This window comes from Schistocerca americana, chromosome 1 (assembly GCF_021461395.2).
Source record: "Schistocerca americana isolate TAMUIC-IGC-003095 chromosome 1, iqSchAmer2.1, whole genome shotgun sequence".
NCBI classification, from domain to species: Eukaryota; Metazoa; Arthropoda; class Insecta; order Orthoptera; family Acrididae; genus Schistocerca; species Schistocerca americana.
In genome coordinates, this window is record NC_060119.1 from 1,183,451,186 (window position 1) to 1,183,463,665 (window position 12,480).

Consider the following 12,480-nt stretch of genomic DNA (forward strand, 5'->3'; position numbering starts at 1 on the left):
TGGTAATTAAACAGTAGTGCAGTGGCACATTAGTGCTGTGACATGTGCTATGCACAGTGCCAATGAATGGTTTATATGTCGTCATGCCTTTCATTCTACACTGTAATAAGGCTTTTCACTATCAATCATTACCAATAAGTTAAATAACAGTGTAGTGTTGCATTATTGCAATGACGTGCTACACAAGATTAATTTAAAACTTAAACTGAATTAATTATATGCTAAATGTTGAAGGAGTCACAGTAAAATTACACTTGATTCTCACTGCAGGATAATGACAAATTTTTATTGTTAAGTGAGTACAAAACGTTTCACATAGCGCACACAGTCAGATACACACAACAGTATATAGAAAAGGTGGTCATTTTACCATTAAGTTCAATGTGCAAGTTCCAGGTGGCAGCACGGTATACATACCTGAACAGTGTGCCAAATACAAACTGACAGTCTAGCACTGTTTATGAATATAGGAGAAACAAACAAAACTGAACATTTTTAACTGATTACAACTATCCTACTTCAGTTAATAATAATACTTTCTCTGTCTTTATCTCTAACATCTTCAGTGGTTACAACAGAGAACAGCTGTCTTAGTTGCTTCTAGTGAGTGGCTTGGTGAGAACAACTGCTTGCTGATCAGCAAAGGTTATAAGTTCCAGGTGGAAATTGCTCAAGTTGAATTTTTCTTGTACAAAATGATACTTCACATCTATGTCTTTTGTTCACTTGTGATGCTCAGAGTTCTTGGTCAACTGTATAGCACTCTGACAATCCATAAACAAGGTGGCAGGTATTTCTTTTAGCCTCACAATATTTCTCAAAATTGACTGGAATCACATGATTTTCATTACAGTTTGACACAAAAATAAAAATTCTGCTTCTGTTGTTGATAAGGCTACCACTTTCTTCCTCTGAGAGTGCCTTCCTATGTTGGCTTCACCAAGTTTGATGACAAAACCTATCGTTTACTTTCAGGTAGGGACATCTCCGGCATAGCTCAAGTCCTTAAAAACAGACAAACGAATATCCCCTCTTCTTAGATAGTATGAGTCATAAAGGACGGTTCCCTTTAGGTATTTTAAGATTCTCTTCACAGCATTCCACTGTGTCTTGTCTGGTTTTTCGATGTACTGACTAGCATTGTCTCCCCCCCCCCCCCCCCCCCCCCCCCCCCCCCCCGTGAACTATGGACCTCGCCATCGTTGGGGAGCTTGCGTGCCTCAACGACACAGTTAGCCGTAACATAGGTGCAACCACATCGGAGGGGTATCTGTTGAGAGGCCAGGCAAATGTGTGGTTCCTGAAGAGGGGAAGCAGCCTTTTCAGTAGTTGCAGGGGCAACAGTCTGGATGATTGACTGATCTGGCCCTGTAACACTAACCAAAACGGCCTTGCTGTTGTGGTACTGCGAACGGCTGAAAGCAGGGGGAAACTACAGCCATAATTTTTCCCGTGTGCATGCAGCTTTACTGTATGATTAAATGATGATGGCGTCCTCTTGGGTAAAATATTCCAGAGGTAAAATAGTCCTCCATTAGGATCTCCGGGCGGGGACTACTCAGGAGGATGTCGTTATCAGAAGAAACAAACCTGGCATTCTACGGGTTGGAGCGTGGAATGTCAGATCCGTTAATTGGGCAGGTAGGTTAGAAAATTTAAAAAGGGAAATTGATAGGTTAAAGTTAGATATTGTGGGAATTAGTGAAGTTCGGTGGCAGGAGGAACAAGACTTCTGGTCAGGTGAATACAGGGTTATAAACACAAAATCAAATAGGGGTAATGCAGGAATAGGTTTAATAATAAATAAAAAAATAGTAGTGCGGGTAAGCTACTACAAACAGCATAGTGAACGCATTATCGTGGCCAAGAGACACGAAGCCCACGCCTACTACAGTAGTACAAGTTTATATGCCAACTAGCTCTGCTGATGATGAAGAAATTGATGAAATGTATGATGAGATAAAAGAAATTATTCAGGTAGTGAAGGGAGACGAAAATTTAATAGTCATGGGTGACTGGAATTCGACAGTAGGAAAAGGAAGAGAAGGAAACGTAGTAGGTGAATAAGGACTGGGGCTAAGAAATGAAAGAGGAAGCCGCCTTGTAGAATTTTGCACAGAATATAACTTAATCATAGCTAACACTTGGTTCAAGAATCATAAAAGAAGTTTGTATACATGGAAGAAGCCTGGAGATACTGACAAGTTTCAGATAGATTATATAATGGTAAGACAGAGATTTAGGAACCAGGTTTTAAATTGTAAGACATTTCCAGGGGCAGATGTGGACTCTGAACACAATCTATTGGTTATGAACTGTAGATTAAAACTGAAGAAACTGCAAAAAGGTGGGAATTTAAGGAGATGGGACCTGGATAAACTGAAAGGACCAGAGGTTGTACAGAGTTTCAGGGAGAGCATAAGGGAACAATTAACAGGAATGGGGGAAAGAAATACAGTAGAAGAAGAATGGGTAGCTTTGAGGAATGAAATAGAGAAGGCAGCAGAGGATCAAGTAGGTAAAAAGATGAGGACTAGTAGAAATCCTTGGGTAACATAAGAGATACTGAATTTAATTTATGAAAGGAGAAAATACAAAAATGCAGTAAGTGAAGCAGGCAAAAAGGAATACAAACGTCTCAAAAATGAGATCAACAGGAAGTGCAAAATGGTTAAGCAGGGATGGCTAGAGGACAAATGTAAGGATGTAGAGGCTTATCTCATGAGGGGTAAGATAGATACTGCCTACAGGAAAATTGAAAGAGACCTTTGGAGAAAAGAGAACCACTTGTATGAATATCAAGAGCTCAGATGGAAACCCAGTTCTAAGCAAAGAGGGGAAAGCAGAAAGGTGGAATGAGTATATAGAGGGGCTATACAAGGGCGATGTACTTCAGGACAATATTATTGAACTGGAAGAGGATGTAGATGAAGATGAAATGGGAGATACGATACTGCGTGAAGAGTTTGATAGAGCACTGAAAGACGTAAGTCGAAACAAGGCCCTGGGAGTAGACAACATTCCATTAGAACTACTGATAGCCTTCGGAGAACCAGGAGTGACAAAACTCTACCATCTGGTGAGCAAGATGTATGAGACAGGCGAAATACCCTCAGACTTCAAGAAGAATATGATTCCAATCCCAAAGGAAGCAGGTGTTGACAGATGTGAAAATTACCGAACTATCAGTTTAATAAGTCACAGCTACAAAATACTAACTCGAATTCTTTACAGACGAATGGAAAAACTAGTAGAAGCCAACCTCGGGGAAGATCAGTTTGGATTCTGTAGAAATATTGTAACACGTGAGGCAATACTGACCCTACGACTTATCTTAGAAGAAAGATTAAGGAAAGGCAAACCTATGTTTCTAGCATTTGTAGACTTAGAGAAAGCTTTTGACAATGCTGACTGGAATACTCTTTCAAATTCTGAAGTTTGGCAGGGGTAAAATACAGGGAGTGAAAGTCTATTTACAATTTGTACAGAAATCAGATGGCAGTTAAGAGTCGAGGGGCATGAAAGGGAAGCAGTAGTTGAGAAGGGAGTGTGACAGGGTTGTAGCTTCTCCCCGATGCTATTCAATCTGTATATTGAGCAAGCAGCGAAGGAAACAAAAGAAAAGTTCGGAGTAGGTATTAAAATCTGTGGAGAAGAAATAAAAACTTTGAGATTTGCTGATGACATTGTAATTCTGTCAGAGACAGCAAAGGACTTGGATGAGCAGTTGAACGGAATGGGCAGTGTCTTGAAAGGAGCATATAAGATGAACATCAACAAAAGCAAAACGAGGATAATGGAATGTAGTCGAATTAACTCAGGTGATGCTGGGGGAATTAGGAAATGAGACACTTAAAGTAGTATAGAAATTTAGCTATTTGGGGAGCAAAAAACTGATGATGGTCGAAGTAGAGAGGATATAAAATGTAGACTGGCAATGACGAGGAAAGCGTTTCTGAAGAAGAGAAATTTTATTAACATTGAATATAGATTTAAGTGTCAGGAAGTCATTTCTGAAAGTATTTGCATGGAGTGTAGCCATGTATGAAAGTGAAACATGGATGATTAATAGTTTGGACAAGAAGAGAATAGAAGCTTTCGAAATGTGGTGCTACAGAAGAATGCTGAAGATTAGATGGGTAGATCACATAACTAATGAGGAGGTATTGAATAGAATTGAGGAGAAGAGGAGTTTGTGGCACAACTTGACTAGAAGAAGGGATCGGTTGGCAGGACATGTTCTGAGGCATCAAGGGATCACCAATTTAGTACTGGAGGGTAAAAATCGTAGAGGGAGACCAAGAGATGAATACACTAAACAGATTCAGAAGGATGTAGGCTGCAGTAGGTACTGGGAGATGAAGAAGCTTCCACAGGATAGAGTAGCATGGAGAGCTGCATCAAACCAGTCTCAGGACTGAAGACCACAACAACAACAACTAGCATTGTGCTCTGCAAAGGTGATGTCAGATCTAGTGATCACCAATAGATAGAGCAAGCTTCCAACAGCTTTACAGTATGGAGCATGACAATTTCTGAACTGAGGCCCAACTCATGTTACACTTTACCACGATCAGCAGGTATTGCGACAGCATTGCAGTTCTCCATGTTGTACCATTCCATTAAAGCACTTGCATATGCCTCTTGACTTATGAAGATAGAGCATCTTGAAACTGCTCTATTTGCAAACCTAGTTAACAACTATCACTGCTTGTAGTCACATCATATTCCTGGTCTAAATTATTCAGCAACAAATTAATGATTTCTTTAGACTTTGATACAATCAGACCCTCATTGTTGTGAATAGCTAGGATGGTAAAGAGCCCGCCCTTGATATTTACAAAAACGCAAGGATCTGCGCCTGTTGCTATCAGACTACATTTGTTTAGCACTCTGGTGAATCGTCAGTTCCATAGTTTAGATGCTTGTTTTAGACCATAGGTTTATTTATTTATTTTCTATCCATATAAAAATAAGTTTTCGGACATTGCCAGGAAAATTTAGATTACATTACACATATACAGTAAAATATTTACATTCTTTCATAACAACAGATGGATCAGACACGTCTGTACACATTATTTTTCAAAAGGGTACTACAAGTAGATTCCTCTATAGTGTAACACAATTGAGCTTATATTTATAATAGTACAGTACACGTAATACAGTGTATAATTACATTCTTTCATACCACTGATAGATCGGAGACATTGTCTATATACACTGTTTTCCAAGGTGGCACTACAACTTAAAGTCCTCTATAGAATAACAACACTTCTCTGTTACTAATTGGTTCAGTCTACTCTTTAGCATGTCTAGATTTATTTTCTTGAGTTCACAGGGTAGTGCATTGTAGAAAATTGCTCCCATTCTGTGTGGGCTGTGGTCCGTTGCCTTTTTATTGGTCACAATTCTATGAAAATTTTCCCTTCCCCGTGTATCATAGTTGTGTACATTACTGTTTCTCATATTAAATTCAGGATTTTGTTTCACGAACATGACTGTCTGCAGTATATACGTGGAGTACACCGTAAGAATTTTACATTTTCTAAAGATGTCTCTACAAGGCTCTCTCTTCTTTACCTTGGCTACCATTCTTACTGCCTTTTTTTGTAATCTAAAAAGTTATCTATATGAACTGCTGATGCCCCACCCCATATCTCAATACCATACTGAAGTTGCGGATGGGTCAACCCAAAATATATTTGCCTTAAAGTATCATGGTCCAAGAAGGCTGAGACCCGTTTTAGTAGAAACACATTTGTACTTATTTTCTTGCAAATATTATCTACATGTTCTTTCCATGATAAGTGCTCATCAACAATGATGCCCAAAAATTTATGGGAATTTGCATATGCAAGACACGATGGGGATGTAAATACAGTATCAGTTATGGCAGCGTTATAACTGTGAATGAACTTAATTATTACCGTTTTGTCTTTATTTACAAGAAGCTTGTTTGCTGTAAGGTATGCGGACAGAGTATTGAAACTGATCTTGGTACTGTTAGCTGCAGACTGCATATCACTGCCACAGCTGATGAAGGATATGTCATCGGCATAGCTTAAAACCGTGCAATTTTGGGGTTAAAATAAGTTATTTACATAAACAAGGAACAGAAAAGGCCCTAGTACGCTTCCTTGAGGCACGCCACATTGAAGTGTCCTGAAGTTTGATTTGGTTGTTAGGAGCTGCTCATTATTTTGATAAGTTAGCTTTACACACTGTTTCCTGTCTTTCAAATAGGAGGTAAGTAGTTTCGAGGCTAGTCCTCTCAACCCGTACTCTTCTAGCTTACACAGAAGAACAGTATGATTCACAGTATCAAAGGCTTTACTCATATCTAGGAAAGTGCCTATTACCTTGTCACTTTTGTCCAGCTTATTTAATATTTCATGGATAAAAGATGCTACTGCTGTTGTAGATCTCCGTGTTGTAGGTTGTTTAACAGATTATGTTTGGTGAAATATGATTCAGCTTGATTTAGTATTACTCTCTCTAACAATTTGCCTAGTTCTGAGGTTAATGATATTGGCCTATAGTTTTTAGTGTCAGTTTTTAATCCCTTTTTATGCACTGGTATAATTTCAGTAATTTTCAAAAGGCCAGGCAATACTCCATTCCTGAGGGAGTTATTTATCAAGTGAGTCAGGGGTTTCACTAGTTCATCCCTGCATTCCTTTAGCAGTTTAGGTGAAATATTATCCCAGCCACAAGACATTTTTGGTCAAAGTGCTGCTATGATTGCTAGGACGTCCCGGTCAGTAATGCCGTGGATATAAAACGACTGGCTAGATTGGGGCTTGATATGAACTTCATTTGTACCAACTGTACTGAACTATTGTATAAATTTCTCACACACTTTTTTTGAGTCATTTATTTCTTCACCATTTTCTTTTAATGTTATGTTGCTGTGTTCATAGGAATTCTGTTTCCGACTTTGTTTATGCAAAAACCACAACAGAGGGGTATCTGTTGACAGGTCAGACAAATGTGTGGTTCCTGAAGATGGGCAGCAGCCTTTGCAGTAGTTGCAGGTGCAACAGTCTGGATGATTAACTGATCTGGCCCTGTAACACTAACCAAAACAGCCTTGCTGTTGTGGTACTGCGAATGGCTGAAAGCAAGGAGAAACTACAGCCATAATTTTTCCCAAGGGCATGCAGCTTTACTGTATGGTTAAATGATGATGGCGTCCTCTTGGGTAAAATATTCTGGAGGTAAAATAGTCCCTAATTTGGATCACCGGGCAGGGACTACTCAGGAGGACATTGTTATCAGAAGAAAGAAACCTGGCATTCTACGGATTGGAGTGTGGAATGTCAGATCCCTTAATTGGGCAAGTAGGTTAGAAAATTTAAAAAGGGAACTGGATAGGTTAAAGTTAGATATAGTGGGTATTAGTGAAGTTCGGTGGCAGGAGGAACAAGACTTCTGGTCAGGTGAATACAGGGTTATAAATACAAAATCAAATTGTGGTAATGCAGGAGCAGGTTTAGTAAAGGAATGCGGGCAAGCTATTACAAACAGCATAGTGAATGCACTATTGTGGCCAAGATAGATACGAAGCCCACGCCATCCACAGTAGTACAAGTTTATATGCCAACTAGCCTGCAGATGACGAAGAGATTGATGAAATGTATGATGAGATAAAAGGAATTATTCAGATAGTGAAGGGAGACGAAAATTTAATAGTCATGGGTGACTGGAATTCGATAGTAGGAAAAGGAAGAGAAGGAAACGTAGTAGGTGAATATGAACATGGGGTAAGGAATGAAAGAGGAAGCTGCCTGGTAGAATTTAGCACAGAGCAAAGCTTAATCATAGCTAACACTTGGTTCAAGAATCATGAAAGAAGGTTGTATACATTGACGAGGCCTGGAGATATTGGAAGGTTTCAGATAGATTATATAATGGTAAGACAGAGATTTAGGAACCAGGTTTTAAATTGTAAGACACTTCCAGGGGCAGATGTGGACTCTGGCCACAATCTATTGGTCATGAACTACAGATTAAAACTGAAAAAACTGCAAAAAGGTGGGAATTTAAGGAGATGGGACCTGTGTAAAATGACAGAACCATAGGTTGTAGAGAGTTTCAGAGAGAGCATTAGGGAACAATTGACAGGAATGGAGGGAAAAATACAGTAGAAGAAGAATGGGTAGCTTTGAGAGATGAAATGGTGAAGGCAGCGGAGGATCAAGTAGGTAAAAAGATGAGGACTAGTAGAAATCCTTGGGTAACATAAGAGATACTGAATTTAATTTATGAAAGGAGAAAATACAAAAATGCAGTAAGTGAAGCAGGCAAAAAGGAATACAAACGTCTCAAAAATGAGATCAACAGGAAGTGCAAAATGGTTAAGCAGGGATGGCTAGAGGACAAATGTAAGGATGTAGAGGCTTATCTCATGAGGGGTAAGATAGATACTGCCTACAGGAAAATTGAAAGAGACCTTTGGAGAAAAGAGAACCACTTGTATGAATATCAAGAGCTCAGATGGAAACCCAGTTCTAAGCAAAGAGGGGAAAGCAGAAAGGTGGAATGAGTATATAGAGGGGCTATACAAGGGCGATGTACTTCAGGACAATATTATTGAACTGGAAGAGGATGTAGATGAAGATGAAATGGGAGATACGATACTGCGTGAAGAGTTTGATAGAGCACTGAAAGACGTAAGTCGAAACAAGGCCCTGGGAGTAGACAACATTCCATTAGAACTACTGATAGCCTTCGGAGAACCAGGAGTGACAAAACTCTACCATCTGGTGAGCAAGATGTATGAGACAGGCGAAATACCCTCAGACTTCAAGAAGAATATGATTCCAATCCCAAAGGAAGCAAGTGTTGACAGATGTGAAAATTACCGAACTATCAGTTTAATAAGTCACGGCTGTAAAATACTAACATGAATTCTTTACAGAAGATTGGAAAAACTGATAGAAGCCAACCTCAGGGAAGATCAGTTTGGTTTCAGTAGAAATGTTGGAACACATGAGGCTATATTGACCCTATGACTTAGATTAAGGAAAGGCAAACCTACGTTTCTAGCATTTGTAGACTTATAGAAAGCTTTTGACTATGTTGACTAGAATACTCTCTTTCAAATTCTGAAGGTGGCAGGGGTAAAATACAGGGAGCGAAAGGCTATTTACAATTTGTACAGAAAGCAGATGGCAGTTAAAGAGTCGAGGGGCCTGAAAGGGAAGCAGTAGTTGGGAAGGGTTGGAGACAGGGTTGTAGCCTATCCCTGATGTTATTCAATCTGTATATTGAGCAAGCGGTAAAGGAAACAAAAGAAAATTTTGGAGTAGGAATTAAAATCCATGGAGAAGAAATAAAAACTTTGAGGTTCGCCGATGACATTGTAATGCTGTCAGAGACAGCAAAGGACCTGGAAGAGCAATGGAACAGAATGGACAGTGTCTTGAAAGGAGGATAAAAGATGAACATCAACAAAAGCAAAATGAGGCTAATGGAATGTAGTCGAATTAACTCAGGTGATGCTGGGGGAATTAGGAAATGAGACACTTAAAGTAGTATAGAAATTTTGCTATTTGGGGAGCAAAATAACTGATGATGGTCGAAGTAGAGAGGATGTAAAATGTAGACTGGCAATGGCAAGGAAAGTGTTTCTGAACAAGAGAAATTTCTTAACGTCAGGTATAGATTTAAGTGTCAGGAAGTCATTTCTGAAAGTATTTGTATGGAGTGTAGCAACGTATGGAAGTGAAATGTGGACAATAAATAGTTTGGACAAGAAGAGAATAGAAGCTTTCGAAATGTGGTGCTACAGAAGAATGCTGAAGATTAGATGGGTAGATCGCATAACTAATGAGGAGGTAGTGAATAGAACTAGAGAGAAGAGAAATTTGTGGCTCAACTTGACTAGAAGAAGGGATTGGTTGGTCAGACGTGTTTTGAGGCATCAAGGTATCACCAATTTAGTATTGGAGGGCAGCTTGGAGGTTAAAAATCGTAGAGGGAGACCAAGAGAGGAATACAGATTCAGAAGGATGTATGTTGCAGTAGGTTCTGGGAGAGGATGACACTTGCACAGGATAGAGTAGCATGGAGAACTGCATCAAACCAGTCTCGGGACTGAAGACCACAACAACAACATCTGTCCAGTGAATAGTCATCTGTTTTTCTAAACTTGAGTCACATTTCGTCCTGAACTAAAAGTTTCAGGTTCTTCATTCAGGTATGACGCTATAGGTTCCTTGCCTAGTTTGCTGAACATATGCAAGGGACAATCAAAAATTTTCTGTTTGAGGGTGTTGCTGCAACGCCTATGCAACACAGTAGGACTTCTGGGTGGGTATATAAGGACCGAAATGCAGGCAAGGGGTTAGAATGGCATTCGTGTCTTTTCGACATTTGTGTGGTTAATGCAGAAATGTGAACTATGGTGACATTATTACCAAATGCATCCAAACAGAAGAAACCTGCTGTTATTCTTTTCTTTCCTGCTGAAGGACAAACACCAGTAAATACCCATGGAAGAAAGAAGAACTTGAATGGGGCAGCAGGTCCATCGAAAACCACCACTGTTGGAGTCGTGCGCCAAGTTCCGCACTGGTTGCACTTTGACACAAGATGCAAGTTGATATGGGAAGCCAGCCTGATCCATTACAGGCAACAACAAGCAGGCAGTTGATGATGCAATTAGGGTGGGCTGACACACAAACATTCGTGTATTAGGTGTCGAAAGCCGGTGGCATCACTGAGAACTGGAGTCAAAAGTATCAATGATGCAGTGGTGTCATCCATTGTCCCCTCTTCCCAAGACGTTCTGCTGGAAAGGTGATGATCACCCTGTTGTTTGATTTCTGGGGCCCCCATTACTTATTGATTTCAAGGGCCCTGCTGTCTCCAACTCTACGGAATAGTACTGTGCAATGTTGGAGAAATTACAGCGTGCAGTTAAGTGGAAATGCCCAGGAAAAATACTGTTTCATGATAACACACATCCCCACATTGCAAATGTAAGTTATTCCAATTCAAGTGGTACCCACTTGAGCAGCCAACCTCTAGTCCTGCTATCTCTCCTTGCTTTGATCATGCTTTTGGTCCCTTAAAAAATACCTTGAATGTTGACGATTCTTGTTGGATGATGATGTTTGGTTTTTGGGGTGCTCAACTGCACCATCATCAGCACTTGCACAAAGTCTCCTTTTTTTCACAGCCCAATTTTTACACAGTCCAATCTAGCCATTGTCACAAATGATGATGATGATGATGAAATGATGGGGAAAACACAAACACCCAGTTCCCGGGCAGAGATAATCCCCAACCCGGCACCCGGGACCCTGTTATCCAGAGGCAGCAATTAGACCTGTTCCAAGATGGCGTCACGTATTGATGTAGTGGTAAATCCCTCCAGTTCAAATTACGAAAATAATGGTGTTAAGTGTTATGTATGTGGAGAAAATGTAACGCAGGGACTCCATATGTGTGGAGAAGCTCAACAGTGGGTTCATTCAATTTGTGTTGTCGCACTCAGTTTAAATTATACTGCAATCAATAAAACGTGTTTGTGTAGTGATCAGTGCAACGCCTTAACGAACTTTTCGTGGCTTATGATGCAGGCATTGAACAATGTGTTGTTACAACATTAATGAATGATGTGTGCTGGCTAAAAGCTGAAGTAAACAAACTAAAAAATGCTTTCTCAGTAGAAGAAACCAAGTCGGCGAATGTAAAAGCAGCGGACACTCACTTGGACCTGCTTTGTAACATGCCCTACACACCTAAAAAGGCTCATCAGGCGAAATTCTACAGATAATTTTCATATCAAATTAAGTAATAGGTATCAGGTATTATCAGACAATACTGTAGTGCAAAAAGAGAAAGTCATTGCGAATTCTCATGAATACCTTACGGCAAAAGGTCTCAATGAAAAACATTTAACTCGTTCTGGCAGCAAAAAAATAACTACTGGATTATATATTAGAAACAAATGTGATGATAAGGTGAACACTTTATTGCTGGGGAAAAATGACAGGGCTGAAAACCGGAAAGTAAATCAAGAAAATATTTACTTATTCTCAGACAATCATGGAAGAGGGCTAGCTGAAACACTGAAAGAAAAAATGGAAAAGGTAAATGTTATGGGCCTAGTGAAACCAGGTGCGCCTCTGCATGTTGTTACGAAAGATATCCACAAATACAAACATTCGGGTTCAAATAACTCATTTATAATAATAGCTGGAGCAAATGATGTTTACAAAAACGAAGCGAAACATGCAATAAGAGATCTGAAGAAAATGCTAGAGTGTGTGCCAGCACTCAAAATAACTATAGTTAGTATTCCTGAGTGACATGACCTAACGAAAACATCTTGTGTAAATAAAGAAATAGAAATTACAAATTGTAAAATTGAGAAAATGTGCAAACTGTTCTGCAACGTGAGATTTCTTAAAGCTGCCAATCTAAGAGAAGACTTCACAACGCATGGTATGCACAGGAACAGCAGTG